The 17708-nt window shown below is 44.0% G+C and overlaps 1 long non-coding RNA gene across 1 annotated transcript in view; it reads right to left on the reverse strand.

Moving 5' to 3' along the window:
- The window catches only part of LOC140738738 (uncharacterized), a 64933-nt gene that overhangs the window by 18947 nt on the left and 28278 nt on the right, over nt 1–17708 (reverse strand). The window contains exon 2 of the long non-coding RNA XR_012101431.1: nt 17258–17403. This is a non-coding gene — a long non-coding RNA (uncharacterized lncRNA). The remainder of the gene's footprint in view (nt 1–17257; nt 17404–17708) is intronic.

Raw genomic sequence — 17708 nt, forward strand, 5'->3', positions numbered from 1 at the left:
CTGCATACTTTCCCCAGGGTTAAGATGGCTTATGCTAGACTGCATTCCAGAGAAAACAGACTCAATTTATCCTACCTGCCCTCAGAGCACGTCTTTCAAACCAGGCAACCTCCTCTACACCCTCGCCAAAATGTCCACTTCCTTCCTTTAAAGAAGCAACCAAAACTGATCATCCAAATGTGGAACAACCAGATTTTTATAAAATAGTAACACAACTTTCTGGCTTTTGAACTCAGAGCCTCAACTAACAAAGACAAGCGTGCCATACACCTTCTTTACCAACCTGTGTGGCCACAGTTAGAGAGCTTTGCACCTGGACCCCAAGATCCCTCTGTTCGTTGAGGATCCTGACATTAACTGTTTCTTCTCACCTCACGTTCGACCTCCCAAGAGTATGAAAGTGTGGAAGTCATGTTGCAGCTGTATAAAACTTTGGTTGGACAACCTTAGGAGTATTGTGTGCAGTTCTGGTCACCGATTACAGAAAGAACGTGGAGATTATCATGATGTTGCCTGGATTAAAGAGTATTTGCCATAAGGAGAGGTAGCACAAACTTGGGTTGTTTTCTTATGTGTGGATTAGGCCCTTCTGGCCCTTTGAACCAGGCTGCCAAGCAATCCCCCAATTTTATCCTAACCTAATCACGGGACAATTTTCAATGACTAAATAACCTACCAGCTGGTTCTCTTTGAAATGTGTGAGGCAATTGAAGCACCTGGAGGAAATCCATGCGGTCACAGGGAGAATATACAAACTCATTACAATCAGTGGTGGGTATTGAACCCAGTTCACTGGTACTGTAAAGTGCTGTGCTAACCACTAAGCTACAGTGCCAACCCCATTTTATCTGGAATGTTGGAGGCTGAATGGAGTCCCGATAGAAGTTTATAACACTTAAGAGGTGTAGATTACATACAGAGTCAGAATCTTTTCTCCTGGGTAGAAATATCAAATACATGGTTTTAAGTTGAGAAAGGGAGAGGTTGAAGGAGATCAATATCTTTGTGTCCTCTCAAGCCACAGTTGAGGTCCCGGAGGACTAGCAAGATGCTAAAGTTGGTTCCATTATTCAGGAAGGGAACGAGGGATAATCTTGGAAACTATAGACCAGTAAGTCTCATGTTAGTGGTGAGGAAGTTACTGGAAAGAATTCTTAGGGATAGGATTAACAAGCATGGCCTAATTAAGGAGAAACAGCATGGCTTTGTGCGGGGCAAGTCATCTCTTACTAACTTCATTGACCTTTATGATAAGGTGACAAGGATGACTGAAGATGGTTGAGCTGTGTATGTTGTCTATATGGATTTTTGTACGCTTCATGAGAGGCCCATTCAGAAGATTAAGATGCACGGGATCGATGATAAATTGGTCACTTGGATTCAGAACTGGCTTGCCCATAGAAGATAGATGGTAGTGGTTGAAGAGACTTATTCTAGAGGGAGTTCTGTGATTAGTGGAGCCCCACAAGGATCTGAACTGGGATCTCTGTTCTTTGTGATGTACATAAATGACTGAATGGAAACGTAGATGTGTGCATCAGTAAGTCTGCAGATGACACGAAGAATTAGTGGTGTTGTGGATAGCATAGAAGACTGGCAAAGAATGCAGCGGGATATCAGTAGCAGATATGGGCGGAGAAAAGGCAATTGGAGTTTGACCTGCCCAAATGTGAAGTGCTGCACCTGTAAAGAGACAGTCCACTTGTAAGGGCAGGACCTTAACGCTGTTGATGAGCAGAGGGATCTTGAGTGTCCAAGTTCACACCTGAAAGTGGTTACACAAGTTGATAGGGTGGTTAAGAAGGCAGATGGCATGCTTGCCTTTATGAGTCGAGGCATTGAGTTTAAAAATCAGGAAACTATGTTGTAGTTTTATAAAACTCTAGTTGGGCCGCATCTGGAATATTCAAAGTTCAAAGTAAATTTTTTTATCAAAGTACATATATATCATTTTATACAACCCTGAGATTCATTTTCTTGCAGGTATACTCAACAAATCCATAGAATAATAACATAATAGCTCATGACTGAAGTGCATGCAGTACTGATCACCCCTTGTAGGAAGGATGTAGAGTCTTCCAAGAGGGCGCAGAAGAGGTTTACCAGGATGCTGCCTGGATTGGAGAGCATGTGCTATAACAAGAGGTTGGACAAACTTGCATTGGTTTCTCTGAGTGGCAGAGACTGATGGGAAATAACTACCCACCCATCTGTCCTGTCAGCTATCTCTTGTCTCACCTGTGGAAGAGTCGGCAGGTCTGTGTTCACCTTGAGTCCCCTCTGAACTCAGGGAAGCTACATCAGAAGCCAGGGTGGACAACCAACATGTCTAAGAATACATGTTCCTATTTAGTACATGGTGATCCTCGGCAGACAGACTGGTGCTGAAGTGACTATTCTGATTTCCCTCCCAGGAGGCTTACAGTTTGAAAAGTATCTCAATATTAAATGAAAAACTCCCTCCAAAGTTTACTCCCTTGATGTATCCTTCTGTCATTGGATGTTTCCTGTTAAAAATGGACTGGCATCTGGAAACATAATCTCTAGAAGTGTATGCGACCTGACCCCTGGTCTGATAGATGCCTCCCACTGACTGTAGCTTTATTCCAGGACTGTACGACTGAGCTGACCTTTTTCCGCTGACCCTGGATGCACACTGTCTCCTTATTGTGAGTGGAGGTTCTGCACAGCCATTTGCAGGAGGAGGATTGTTCACTGCCGCTTTGTCTGGACTGAAGTGCCCTTGGATGTAAAGCCCAATTAACCGAGCAAACATCCTGTTTACCGATAGCCTCAGCAGGTCTGTGCTAATGGTGCTCCTTGTGGATCACTGCAAATCCGTACTGACAGCAGCTACTTAAAATATTGTACTCATGTTGAAAGTAATTGAAGTAGAACACAGAACAGTATAGCACAGTACAGTATGTAGAGCCAACCTTTTAACTTAGCCCATGGTCAATCTAACCCGTCCCTCCACCTCAGGCCATATTTTAAACTTTGCACTACTGCACCGTGAGGAAGGCTCTGTAGGTTAGTTCAAGAAGCAAATGTTCTTGAACCTGGTGGTGTGAGACTTCAAATTTCTGCACCCCTGGCCCTGTGGTAGCTGTGAGAAGATAGATGATGGGGATCTTTGATGAAGGATGGAGTTGGATTGGCTATTTTGATAACAGACAGTGACTGATCTAAGAATCACAGAGTGGTACAGCACAGAAGAAGGCCCCTATGAACCTTTTTGCCCATCCACACCAATCCCTTACATGTATATCCTTCTATACTCTGCCAATTCGCATGCCTGCCTAAAGACCATAAGGCATATGAGTCGAATTAAGCCATTTCACCCATCGAGTCTGTTCCCCGTTTAATCATGGCTGATCCCCTTTTTCCCTCCTCAGCCCCATTCCCTGGACTTCTCCCTGTAACTTTTGATTCCATGTCCAATCAAGAACTTATCAAGCTCTGCCTTAAATACACCCAACAACCTGACTTCCACAGCTGCTTGTGGTAATAAATTCCACAAATTTACCACCCTCTGGCTAAAGAAATTTCCCTGCATGTCTGTTTTAAATGGATGCCCCTTTATCCTGAGGTGGTACCCTTTTGTCCTAGACTCCTCCCCCAAGGGAAACATCCTTTCCATATCTAGTCTGAGTAGGTCTTTCAAAAGGTTTCAATGAGATCCCCCTCATCCTTCTAAATTTCAACAAGTACAGACCCAGAGCCATCAAACATTCCTCATATGACAATCCTTTCATTCCTGGAATCATCCTTGTGAATCATCTCTGGACTCTCTCCAAGGCCAGCACATCTTTTCTTAGATGAGGACCCCAAAACTGTTCACAATACTCAAGGTGAGACCTCACCAGTGCCTTATAAAGCCTCAGTATCACATGCCTGCTTTTGTATTCTAAACCTGTTGAAATGAACTCTAACATTGCATTTGCCTTCCTCACCAATGACTCAACCTGCAAGTTAACCTTAAAGTGTTCTGCATAAGGACTCCCAAGTCCCTTTATACCTCAGATTTTTGGATTTTCTCCCCATTTAGAAAATAGTCTGTACATTTATTTTTTTACCAAAGTGCAAGACCAATAATTTTCCAACACTGGTTTTCATCTGCCACTTTCTTGCCCATTCTCCTAATCTAAGTCCTTCTGCAGCCTCTCTGTTTCCTCAACACTACCTATCCCTCCACCAAATCTTTCTATTATCTGCAAACTTGGCAACAAAGCCATCTATTCCATCATCTAAATCATTGATATACAACATAAAAAGAAGTGGTCTCAAAATCGAAACCTACGGGACACCACTAGTCACTGTCAGCCAACCAGAAAAGGATCCTTTTATTCCCACTTGCTGCCCCCTACCAATCAGCCAATGATCTAACCATGCCAGTAATTTTCCTGTAATACCATGGGCTCTTAACAGCCTTATGTGTGGCACCGGGTGACTGATGTACCCTTTGGTCTTTGGTCTTGAGCCCCTTCTCCTTGTAATAGTAACTGCACTCACTTGTCCTCCCTCACACAATACAACATCTGGCACACTGCTAGTGTCCTCCACAATGAAGATTGATGCAAAATACTCATTTAGTTCATCTACCATCTCTTTGTCCTGTCATTTTTTCTCTGGCCTCATCTTCTAGCAGTCCTATACCCACTCTCATCTCCCTTTTATTTTTTAAATACTTGAAAAAACTTTTACTATCCACTTTGATATTGTTTGCTAGCTTGCTTTCATATTTCATCTTTTCTCTCCTAATGATTAATTTAGTTGCTCTCTGTAGGCTTTTAAAAGCTTCCCAATCCTCTGTCTTCCCACTAATTATTGTGTTGTTGTATGCCCTTTCTTTTGCTTTTACTAGACACTAGAATACTACAGCACTGTACAGGCCCTTTGGGCCTTGATGCTGTGCCGACCCATATCTTCCTTAAAATAAAAGTACTAAACCCACACTACCCCGTAACCCTCTATTTTTCTTTCATCCATGTGTCTGTCCAAGAGATTCTTAAATACCCCTAATGTTTTAGTCTCCACCACCATCCCTGGCAAGTCATTCCAGGCACTCACAACCCTCTGTGTAAAAAACTTACCCCTGATGTCTTCCCTAAACTTTCCTCTCTTAACTTTGTACATATACCCTCTGGTGTTTGCTATTCGTGCCCTGGGAAACAGGTACTGGCTATCCACCCTATCTATGCCTCTCGTAATCTCGAAGACCTCTATCAAGTCCCCTCTCATCCTTCTACGCTCCAAAGAGAAAAGTCCTAGCTCTGCTAACCTTGCCTCATAAGACTTGTTTTCCAATTCAGTTAACATCCTGGTAAATCTCCTCTGCACCCTCTCCATAGCTTCCACATCCTTCCTATAATGTGATGACCAGAACTGAACACAATACTCTAAGTGTGGTCTCACCAGAGATTTGTAGAGTTGCAACATGACCTCTCTACTCTTGAACTCAGTCCCCTATTAATGAAGCCTAGCATCCCATAGACCTTCTTAACTATCCTATCAACCTGCACAGTGAACTTGAGGGATGTTTGGATTTGAACCCCAAGGTCCCTCTGTTCATCCACACTCTTAAGTAACCGACCATTAACCCTGTACTCAGCCTTCTGGTTTGTCCTTCCAAAATGCATCACCTCACAATTATCCAGATTGAACTCCATCTGCCACTTTTCTGCCCAACTCTGCATCCTAACTATATCCCCTTGTAACCTTCGACAACCTACAGCTCCATCCACAGCTCCTCCAATCTTTGTGTCATTTGCAAACTTACTCACCCATCCTTCCGCTTCTTCATCCAGGTCATTTGTAAAAATCACAAAGAGCAGGGGTCCCAGGACAGATCCTTGTGGCACTCCACTAGTCACCGACCTTCAGGCAGAATACTTTCCTTCCACTACTACCCTCTGCTTTCTTCCTTTAAGCCAATTTTTTATCCCAACAGCCAAGGTTCCACTAATCCCATGCCTCATGACTTTCTGGATGAGTCTCTCGTGGGGGATCTTGTCAAATGCCTTGCTAAAATCCATGTAGACAACATCTACTGCCCTACCCTCATCAATTTCTTTTGTTACCTCTTCAAAAAACTCAATTAGGCTCGTGAGGCATGACCTTCCCTTCACAAAACCATGTTGACTATCCTTGAGTAGACTGTACTTCTCCAAATGCTCGTAGATCCTATCCTTAAGAATCCTTTCCAATAGTTTGCAGACCACCGACGTAAGACTCACCAGTCTATAGTTCCAGGGATTCTCCCTGTTACCTTTTTTAAACAAGGGAATTACATTTGCCATTCTCCAATTCTCTGGCACCTCCCCTGCAGCCAAAGAGGATTCAAAGATCATAGCTACTTTTCCAGTGATCTCTTCTCTCACTTCCTGCAGCAACCTGGGGTATATCACATCCGGCCCTGGGGACTTATCAATCTTGATGTTTTTAAGAAGATCCAACACTTCTTCTTTAATCTCCACATTGTCCAGCACACAGGCCTGTTCTATTTTGACCTCACCCTGATCAAGGTCCTTTTCACTTGTGAATACTGAAGCAAAGTATTCATTTAGGACCTCCCCAACCTCCTCTGCCTTCTTTATCCTTTAGCGGCCCCACCTTCATTCTTGTCATCCTTCTGTTCTTCACATACCAATAGAATGCTTTGGGATTCTCCTTAATCCTCATGCCAAGGCCTTCTCATGTCCCCTTCAAGCTCTCATAAGTCCTTTCTTAATCTCCTTCCTGGCTACCCTATATTTCTCATGAGCCCCTCCTGCTACCTGCTTCTTATATCTAACATATGCTTCCTTCTTGTTCTTGAAGAGTTGCCTCACGTGTTTCGTCAGCCATGGTTCCCTTTTCCTACCATTTTTTCCTTGTCTCAGTGGGACAAACCTATCCTGAACCCAGCACAAGTGGTCCCTAAACTTCCTCCACATTACTTCTGTGCTTTCACCCTTTGAACATCTGTTTCCAATTTACTCTCACTGGTTCCTGCCTCATCCCTTCATAGTTAGCCCTTCCCCAGTTAAGCATGTTCCCATTTTGTCTGTTTTTATCCTTTTCCATAGCTATGCTGAAGCTAAGGGAGTTGTGGTCACTCTCACCAAAATGCTCCCCCACTAAGAGGTCTGCCACCTGACCAGGTTCATTAGCCAGAACTAGATCCAGTATGGCCTCTCCTCTCATCAGCCGGTCCACATACCATGTCAGGAATCCTTCTTGAACACACCTAACAAATTCAGCCTCATCTTGCAGTCAGGAGGTGCCAGTCAATATGAGGGAAGTTGAAATCACCCATAACTACAACCCTGTATTTCCTGCACCATTCTAAAATCTGCCGGCTTATCTGCTCCTCGGTGTCCCGAGGGCTTTTTGGGGGCCTATAGACTACTCCCAGCACAGTGCTTGATCCCTTCCTATTTCTGACTTCCACCCAGACTGACTCCGTGGACACTCCCTCTGCAGCGTCCTCCCTTTCTGTAGCTGTGATACTATCCTTGACCAGTATTGCTACTTCCCCCCCCTTTTCTACCTCCCATCCTATTCCTTTTAAAACACCTAAATCCCAGTACCTACATCAGCCAATCCTGCCCTTGTTCCAGCCAAGTTTCAATAATGGCCACAACATCGTAGTTTCACGTACTGATCCATGTTCTAAGTTCATCCCCTTTATTCCTAATACACCTAGCATTGAAATTGACACATTTCAACCCCTCTAACTGGCTACATTTATGTTTTGTCCCCTGCTTGTCCTTCCTCACCAACTCAGAACACATAGCATCATGACCTTGTCCTTCTACGCTAATCTCTGCACTCGAAGTCTGATTCCCACCCCCCTGCCAAACTAGCTTAAACCCTCCTTAACAGCTCTAGCAAACCTGCCCACCAGGATATTTGTTCCTTTCCAGTTCAGGTGCAGCCCGTCCTTTTTGTACAGGCCAGACCTTCCCCAGGAGAGATCCGAATGATCCAGAAATCTGAACCCCTGCCCCCTGCACCAACTCTTCAGCCACGCATTCATCTGCCATAACTTCCTGTTCCTACCCTCTCTGTCTCGTGGCACAGGCAGCAATCCCAAGATTACCACCCTTGAGGTCCTGCTTTTTAACTTCTTTCTTAATTCCCTATATTCCTTCTTCAGGACCCTATCCCTACTCCTGTCTATGTCACTGGTCCCCACATGGACCACGACATCTGGCTGCTCACCCTCTCTCCTGAGAACACTGAGTACTCGATCCAAGATATCACAGACCCTGGCACCAGGGAGGCAACAGACCATCTGGGATTCTCAATTTCTCTCACATAACCTCTTATCTGTCCCCCTAAATATCGAATCGCCTATCACTACTGCTCTTCTCTTTTCCCCCCTTCCTTTCTGAGCTGAGGGTCCAGTCTCAGTGCCCGAGATGCGACCACTACAGCTTGTCCCTGGTAGGTCGTCCCCACCAACAGTATCCAAAACAGTACACTTATTGTTGATGGGAACGGCACAGGGGTGCTCTGTTCTTTCTGTCTGTTCCCCTTCCCTCTCCTGACAGTCACCCAGTTACCTGTCTCCTGACTTTTAGGGATGACTGTCTCCCTGAAACTACGATTACATTAGCTTTGATTTCCCTTGTCAGCCACAGTTGTACTATTTTGCCATTTGAATATTTCTTTGTTTTTGGAATACATCTACCCTGCACCTTCCTCATTTTTCCGAGAAACTCACACCATTGCTGCTCCACTGTCATCCCTGCCAGTAGCTCCTTCCAATTTACTTTGGCTAGCTCCTCTCTCATACCACTGTAATTTCTTTTACTCCACTGAAATACTGTTACATCAGACTTCACTTTCTCCCCATCAGATTTCAAGTTGAGCTCAATCGTATTGTGATCACTGTCTCCTAAAGGTTCTTTTACCTTAAACTCTCTAACCACCTCCGGTTCATTACATAACACCCAATCCAGTATAGCTAATCCCCTAGTAAGCTCAATGACAAATATTGTGATTGTATCTGGTTCTAGCATCTCCTCAGACACCAAATTCCAGATATAGATAGATAGATACTTTATTGATCCCAAAGGAAATTACAGTGTCACAGTAGCATTACAAGTACACAGATATACAAATATACAAACATTAGAAAAGCAGTATGGAAGTATTAAAAGAAAGTTACTTCAAACAGTCGAATAGGAGAGGGTCATCACTTCCCCGGCTATAGGTTGGCTCATTATAAAGGCTAATGGCCGAGGATAAGAATGATCTCATATAGCACTCTTTGGAGCAGTGTGGTTGTCTTAGTCTGTTACTGAAAGTGCTCCTCTGTTCAGCCAAGGTGGCATGCGGAGAGTGAGAAATATTGTCTAAAATTGCCAGTATTTTCTGTAGGGACCCTTGTTCTAACAGATACAGCCTTTCTAATCAGTCTATTGAGCCTGTTGGCATCACCCATGTTGATGCCTTTGCCCCAGCACACCACCACATAGAAGATAGTACTTTTGACAACAGACTGGTAGAACATGTGATGGAGAGGCCTGTGTACTCCAAAGTACCTCAGTCTCCTCAGGAAGTAGAGGTGATTCTGGTCCTTATGTACACAGCCTCTGTTGATGCTCCACTCGAGTCTGTCATCCAGGTGCACCACCATGTGCTGTGTAAAAATAACTTTTCCCTCAAATTCTCTTTAAAACTCCTTCGTCTCATCTTAAACCACGTCTTCTCGATTTTGATACCACTACCACGTGAAAGAGATCCTGACTATCTGCCCCACTGGGAATTCAGCCCTCAGCCCCCTTCACTCCAGGGAAATTAATCCCAGCCCATCCAATCTCTCCCCATAACTAATGCACTCCAATGTAGTCGGCATCCTGGTGATTCTCCTCTGCACTCAAAGTAAATTTACTATCAAGGAATGCATATGTTGCCGTAAACTACCCAGAGATTCATTTTCCGGCAGGCATCCACAGTAAATACAAAGAAACAGAATAGAATTAATAAGAAACTGCAGACAATGAAAATGGACAAATGAGCAATGTGCAAAATACAACAATTTGTCTAAATATATGAATAAAAAACCAATGTAATAATAATAATAATCAATAAATAAGCAATAAATTTTGAGAACATGAGTTGCAGAGTCTTTGAAAGTGAGTCTAGTCTCTCCAGATCATCCACAGGCTCCATATGATCCAACTGATGTTTTGTCCCAACTCCCAACTCTTATTTCCAAGCCACAACCCATCAGGGCAAACACACCACATACCTTTTCCACTACTCTGTCACAGTCTGTTGTAACGGTCAGGTCACAGCACTGATTCCCATGGTAGACTGGTGGTCACCGACTTCCACCTCTACCCTCTGCTTCCTATCACTAAACCGATTAGCCATAAGACCATGAAACACCCTGGTTTCCTTGGCTGCATAGGTCTAGGGAAGACAACCTCCGGCCCCGCCACACTTTAGAGATTGAGGAGCACTGGATCCCACCCCAAACCTCAGTCTGTGTGGTTGCTGTGTCATTTGCTACCCTGTTACAAATTAATGCCACAAAATAACAGACAGTACTCTGCATACGATTAAAGGAATTATATTTATGAATCTTAACTGAAGGGTTAGTAAAGAATAACAAAAAGAAAAGGGCCCATTCTAATTAAACTGTCAAATATGCACAAATTGGAGCTCATCTTGAACTTCTCTGTCACTCATGCTCTGGGTCCTCAGTCAACGTGAAAGTACATACCACCTTCCGAACATCATTTGCAATCCATCTCGAACAAACGGGTCTCCCACCGGATCATATGCTGTGACCTAGCATCTCCCCAGCGTCTTCTGTCTTCATCTCCTCTCGAACAAAAGCCCAAGACCAACCTCATTGTCTCTCACCAAGAAACATCTCCCACTAATTGAATGGCACACATTCCACATCATCCCTTATCTTCAACAATAACCCAGACAGGCTGAAAGCAGAACAAGGAGTCTTACAGAGCTGCACAAAATGAAATACATACAGCATAGCAGTAAAAAATATGAACCAGGGCATTACAACCACAAGACACAGGAGCAGAATTAGCCCATTTGGCCCATTGAGTCTGTTCTGCAATCTCACACCCTGACCAAGAATTTATCAACCTCTGCTGAAAATATACATAGATGACCTGGCCTCAACAGCTGCCTGTGGCAATGAATTCCATTGGTTCTCCACTTTCTCTGGCTAAATAAAATCCTCCTTACCTCCTTTCTAAAAGCATGCCCTCTATTCTGAGGCTGTGTCCTCTAGACTTAACCTCTCCCCACCTTAGGAAACATCCTCTCCACATCCACTCTATCAAGGCTTTTCACCATTCGATAGGTGTCAATTAGGTCGCCCCGTCATTCTTCTGAATTCTAGTGAATAAAAGCCCAGAGCCATCAAACGCTCTTCTTACGACAAGCTGTTCAATCCTGGAATTATTTCTGTGATCCTCCTTTGAACCTTCTCCAGTTTCGCCACATGCTTTCTAAGATAAGGTGCCCAAAACTGCTCTCAATACTCCAAGTGAGGCCTCACTGGTGTTTTATAAAGTCTCAATATTACATCCTTACTGTCTAGTCTATTCTAGTCCTCTTGAAATGAATGAAAACATCACATTTGCATTATGCACCACTGACTCAACCTACAAATGAACCTTTAGGAAATCCTGCCTCAGATTTTTGTTTTTTTTTCTCCATTTAGAAAATAGTCAACTCTTTCATATCTTTTACCAAAGTGCATGACCTTACACTTCCCGACACTGTATTCCATCTGCCACTTCTCTGCCCATTCTCCTAATCTGTCTAAGTCCTTCTGTAGCCTCTCTGCTTCCTCAAAACTATCTGTCCCTTTACCTATCTTTGTATCATCAGCAAACTTTGCAACAAAAACATCAATTCCCTTATCTAAATCATTGACATATGACATAAAAAGAATCAGTCAACACGGACTCCTGTGGAACACCACTAGTCACCGGTAGTCAATCAGAAAAGGCTCCCTTTACTCCCATTCATTGCCTCCTGCCAATCAGCCACTCCTTCATCCATGTTAGAATCTTTTCTGTGATACCATGGGTTTGTAGCTTGTTAAGCAGCCTCAGATGTGGCACCTTGTCAAAGGCCTTCTGAAAATCCAAGTAAACAACATCAACCGATTCTCCTTTGTCTACCATGCTTGTTATTTCTTCAAAGAATTCAAACAGACTTGTCAGGCAAGATTTTCCCTTGAGGAAACCACACTGACTATGGTCTATATCATCATGTGCCTCCAAATACCCTGAAACCTTATCTTTAAAAATCGACTCCAACAGTCTAACAGTCTAACTATCTAACAGATAGTTTCCTATCTTCAACCATTCTCCATTCTAGAAAAGTAGAATGACACTTGCGTTTTTCCTTTCTTCCAGAACCATTTCAGAATCTAGTGATTCTTGAAAGATAACGCCTCCATGATCATTTCAGCCATCTCTTTCAGAACCCTGGGTGTACACCATCTGGCCCAAGAGACTTATCTACCTTCAGCTCTTTCAGGTTCCTAAGAACCTTCTCCCTAGTTATGGTAACTTCACACACTTCATGACCCCTGACATCTAGAACTTCCATCATACTGCTAGTGTCTTCCACAGCGAAGACTGACACAAAATACTTATTCAGTTCATCCACCATTTCCTTGTTCCCCATTACCACCTCTCCAGCATCATTTTCCAGTGGCCTGATATCCACTCTCACCTCTCTTTCACACTTTATGCATCTGAAGAAACTTTTGGTACCCTGTTTAATATTACTGGATAGCTTACTTTCGTATTCCATCTTATTCTTCTTAAGGACCTTTTACTTACCTTCTATTGGATTTGCAAAATCATCCCAATCATCTATCATATACCCTCGCTGTTGCTTTTATTTTGCTTTGACTTCCCTTGGCGGCCAAGGTTGTGTCATGTTGCCTTTAGAATTACTCTTCCTCTTTGGGATGTACATATCCTGTGCCTTCCGAATTGCTTCCAGAAATTCCAGCCATCGCTGCTCTGGTGTTCTTTTCCAATCAGTTCTGGCCAACTCTTCTCTAATGCCTCTGTAATTTCTTTTAATCCACTGTAATACTGATACATCTGACTTTAGCTTATCCTTCTCAAATTTTAGGGTTATTTTACCTTAAGCTCTCTAATCAATTCTGATTCATTGCACAATACCCAATCCAGAATAGTTGATCATCTAGTGGACTCAACCAAGATCTGCTGTAAATAGCCATCTCTTAACCAATCTGGAAGCTCCTCCTCCTGGAATCCAGCTCAACCTGATTTTCCCAGTCAATCTGCATACTGAAATCCCCCATGACTAGTGTAACATTGCCCTTTTGGCATGCATTTTCTATCTCCTGTTGTAATTTGTAGACCACATCCATACTAGTGTTTGGGGATCTGTGTACAATTCCTATCAGGGTCTTATTAGCCTTTCAGTTCCTTAGCTCTATTCACAATGATTTAACACCTTCTGACCACATGTCACCCCTTTCTAATGATCTCATTTCATTTTTTTACCATCAGAGCAACGCTGCCCCCTCTGCCTTCCTGCCTGTTCTTTCAATACAATGTATATCCTTGAACATTAAGCTCCCAGCTACAACCTTCTTTCAGCCATGATTCAGTGATGCCTACAATATCGTACCTGCCAGTGTGCTACCTTATTCCATATAGTGCGCACATTCAGATACAACCCCTTCAGTACTGAATTCACCCTTTTTCAATTTTGTCCACCTTTTTCATTGCAATTCATCCCGCTGAATGCAATTTTGCCCTGTCAACAGCCTTTTCTCACTACATATTGCCTCTGTTTGTAAAACAGCTTCCTCATCTTCAGCACAACCATCCGCCTTTCCTATGATACTTCTTGCATTGTAATATACGCAGCTCAGGACACTGGTCACACCATGCTCATTTTTTTGATTCCTGACTTTGTCTGAGATCATACCAAAATCTGCCTCCACAATCTCTCCACTAACTATTCTGGCACTCTGGTTCCCACCCCCTGCAACTCTAGTTTAAACCACACCGTACAGCATTAACAAACCTTCCCAATAAGATATTAGTCCCCCACCAGTTCAGGTGCAAACAATCCCTTCTGTAAAGGACCCACCTTCCCTGGAAGAGAGTCCTATGATCCAAAAATCCTATGCACTCCCTCCTACACCAACTTCTTAACCACATATTAAACTGTATAATCTTCCTAGTTCTGGCCTCACTAGCACGTGGCATGGGTAGCAATCCCGAGATCACAACCCTAAAGGTCCTGCCCTTTAACTTAGCACTGAACTCCCTGAAAACCTTATGCAGAATCTTGTCACTCATCTTATCCTTGTCACTGGTGTCCATATGAACCACAACCACCTCAGGCTGTTCACCTTCCCACTTAAGAATGCTGAGGACTCGATCTGAGATATCCCAGACCCTGGTACCCAGGAGGCAACATACCATCTGGGAATCTTATTCTTGCCCTCAGATCCTCCAGTCTGTTCCCCTAACTAACAAATTCCCTGTCACTGAAGCGTGCCTCTTCTTCCCCCCACCCCCCTTCCCTTCTGAGTCAGAGAGCCAGACTCAGTGCCAGAGATCCGAACACTGTGACTTTCCTCTGTTAGGTCAACCCACTCCCAACAGAATCCTAAGTGATATACCTGTTGTTGAGGGGGATGGGCACAGGGGTACTCTGCACTGGCTCCTTAACCCCTTTCCCCTTCCTGACTGTCACCCAGTTTGCTGTGTCCTGCACCTTGGGTGTAACTACCTCTCTATATATTCTATCTATCACCCCCTCAGCCTCCCGAATGATCGGAAATTTGTTCATCTCCAGCTCCAACTCCTTAACGTGGTTTGTCAGAAGCTGCAGCTGGATGCACTTCTCACAGTTGTAGTCATCAGGGACACTGGAGGTCTCCCTGCCTTCCCTCATCCTGCAAGAGGAGCATTCCACTATCCTGTCTGGCACCTCTACTGTCCCAACTGAGCAGAGGTAAAGAAGGGAAGAAATAAAAGAACTTAACCTTGAGCTTTCTTTCCTTTGCTTTCTCTGACTGATGCCTCGAGGGGTTAATATGTCACGATCACCACGCTGGCATCCCTGATCCTGACACCAGGGAGGCAACTTACCATCCAGGTAACACACACAAAATGCTGGAGGAACTGAGCAGGCCAGGAAACATCAGTGGAAAAGAGTAAACAGTCAACATTTCAGGCCGAGGCCCTTCATCAGGACTGGAAAGAAAGATGAGAAGTCAGAGCAAGAAAACAGGGGGAGGGGAGGAAGAAGTTCAAGATAGTAGCTGACAGGTGAAACTGTGGGGGGGGGGGTGAAGTAAAGAGCTGGGAAACTGACTGGTGAAAGAGATAAAGGAATGGAGAAGGGGGAATCTGATAGGAGGAGGCAGAAGACCATGGAAGAAAGGGAAAGAGGAGAAGCATCAGAGGGAAGTGATGGCCATCCGGGTGTCTCTCTTGCACCCACAGAACCTCATCTCTGTTCCTCTGACTATGGAATCCCCTATCAACACTACACTCTTCTTCACCTCTCTGCCCTTCTGAGCCACAGCACCAGACTCAGTACCAGAGATCTGGTCACTGTGGCTCCCACTGGTCAGTCATCCCCCTCAACGGTATCTAAAGTTATATACTTTTATTGAGGGGAACAGCCACGGGTGTACTCTGCACTGGCTGTACGTTTCCCCTCCTTCTCCTGACAGTCACCCAGTGTCCTGTCTCCTGTAATCTAAGGGTAACTACCTCCTTGTAGCTCCTGTCTATCACCTCCTCATTCTCCTGTATGAGCCGAGATCATCGACCTGCAGCTCCAGTTCCTCAATACATTCTCTCAGGAGAGACTGGAGGTCTCCCAGACTTCCCACATCCTACACAGAGTGCAAAACACTGCCCCTGGAGCCATTCTCACTAAACTACTGTACCCTAACAGATGAGGAATGGAAAATAAGAACAGAGAGAGAGAGTAGCTTACAAGATACTTAATCTCACCCAAGCCTGATGAGCCAAAACCATTCTAAAAACTGGCACACTCAAAGGATGGCCACTCTGCTTGCACTTGAGTTATTTTTATTGGCTCTTTCTACTGAATCCCTCTTGCCAATTGGTCACTCCTCAACTCAGAGAAGCTGCAGGGAAACTACTTTCTAAATCTCGATCGCCTTCCTGATGTAAAGGTTGCTCTCTTGACAGAGCTCTGTCGCTGGCTGTCCAACTCAGAGAAAACTGCCGCAAACCTCTGCTTGTTAAATCTTGAATGCAGACCTAAATGAAAGGTAGCTCTTTTTACATTCTGCCTCTTGTTAATTGGTTGTTCTTCAACTCAGCAAAACTCTGCCTTTAAAATTTCAATCGTCATCCTGATTAAAAGGTAAATCTTTTTACGCAGTCCTGACATTGATTGGCCATCTTACCTTGGATCCCATGAATCTTAATATTCTAAAATATTAACTATGAACTTGTTTATTGTATGAAGCACTTTTGATTGTTCTGGCCCTGTACTCAATGGAGTTCAAAGTATGAGGTTGGAATCTCATTGAACCTAGCGCGTACTGAAAGACCAGGGTAGATCAGAAGTGGAGAAGATGTTTCCCTTGCAACGCACACAAAATGACAGAGGAACTCAGCAGATCAGGCAACAACCATGGAAATGAGTAAACAAAACAGTTGATGTTTTGGGCCAAGACCCTTCATCAGGACCGGAAAGGAAAGGGGAGGGGAAAAATCAGAATAAGATGGTGCGGGGACGGGAGGTAGTTCAATCGAGAAGTTGATAAGTGAAGCCAGATTGTGGGAGCGGGGTATGAAGTAAAACCGGGAGGAGATAGGCAGAAACGGTAAAGTGCTGGAGAAGACATAATCTGATAAGAGAGGAGGGTGGACCATGGGAAAAAGAGAAGGAGAAGAGGCACCAGGGGAAGATAATGGCAGGTGAGGGGAAGGCCAGAGTGGTGAATTGAAGAAGAGGGAAGGAAGAGGGGGATTAAATTACCAGAAGGAGGTATCGATGTTCATACCATCAGGTTGAAGGCTACCAAGGTGGAATATGAGATGTTGCTCCTCCAACCTGAGCATGGCCTCATCATGGCAGAAGAGACGTCGGAATGGGGATTGGAATTAAAATGGCTGGCCAGTGGGAAATCCCGCCTTTTTGCAGACAGATACAGAAAGATGTAAACTCAGCCATCTCCATCATGGGTACTGGCCTCAACAGCATTGAGGACACCTTCTAAAGGCAATACCTGAAAAGGTGGCATCCATCATCAAGGACCTCTGTCACCTAGGACATGCCCTCTTGTCCTTGCCACCATCAAAGAAGATGTGCAGGAGCCTGAAGATACAGATTCAAAGTTTCAGGGACAGTTTCTTCCCCTCCACCATCAGATTTCTGAAAGGACAATGAACACCATTATTTTTGCCTTCTTTTTGCACTAATTATTTAACTTATTTTTTATACAGTATATACTTCTTATTGTAACTTATAGTTTCTTAAACTTATGCATTGCAATGTACTGCTGCCGCAAAACATCAGATTTCATGACACGTGCCAGTGATATTAAACTTGATTCTGATTTTTTTCGGAGTGAAGCTGGTCAATAAAGAGGTCCCCTGATCTGCGTTGGGTCTCACCAATGTAGAGGAGGCCACAGTAGGAGCACCGGATACAGCAGACAATCCCAAAAGATTTGCAGG

Source organism: Hemitrygon akajei, chromosome 14 (genome assembly GCF_048418815.1).
Source record: "Hemitrygon akajei chromosome 14, sHemAka1.3, whole genome shotgun sequence".
In the NCBI taxonomy this organism is placed as follows: Eukaryota; Metazoa; Chordata; class Chondrichthyes; order Myliobatiformes; family Dasyatidae; genus Hemitrygon; species Hemitrygon akajei.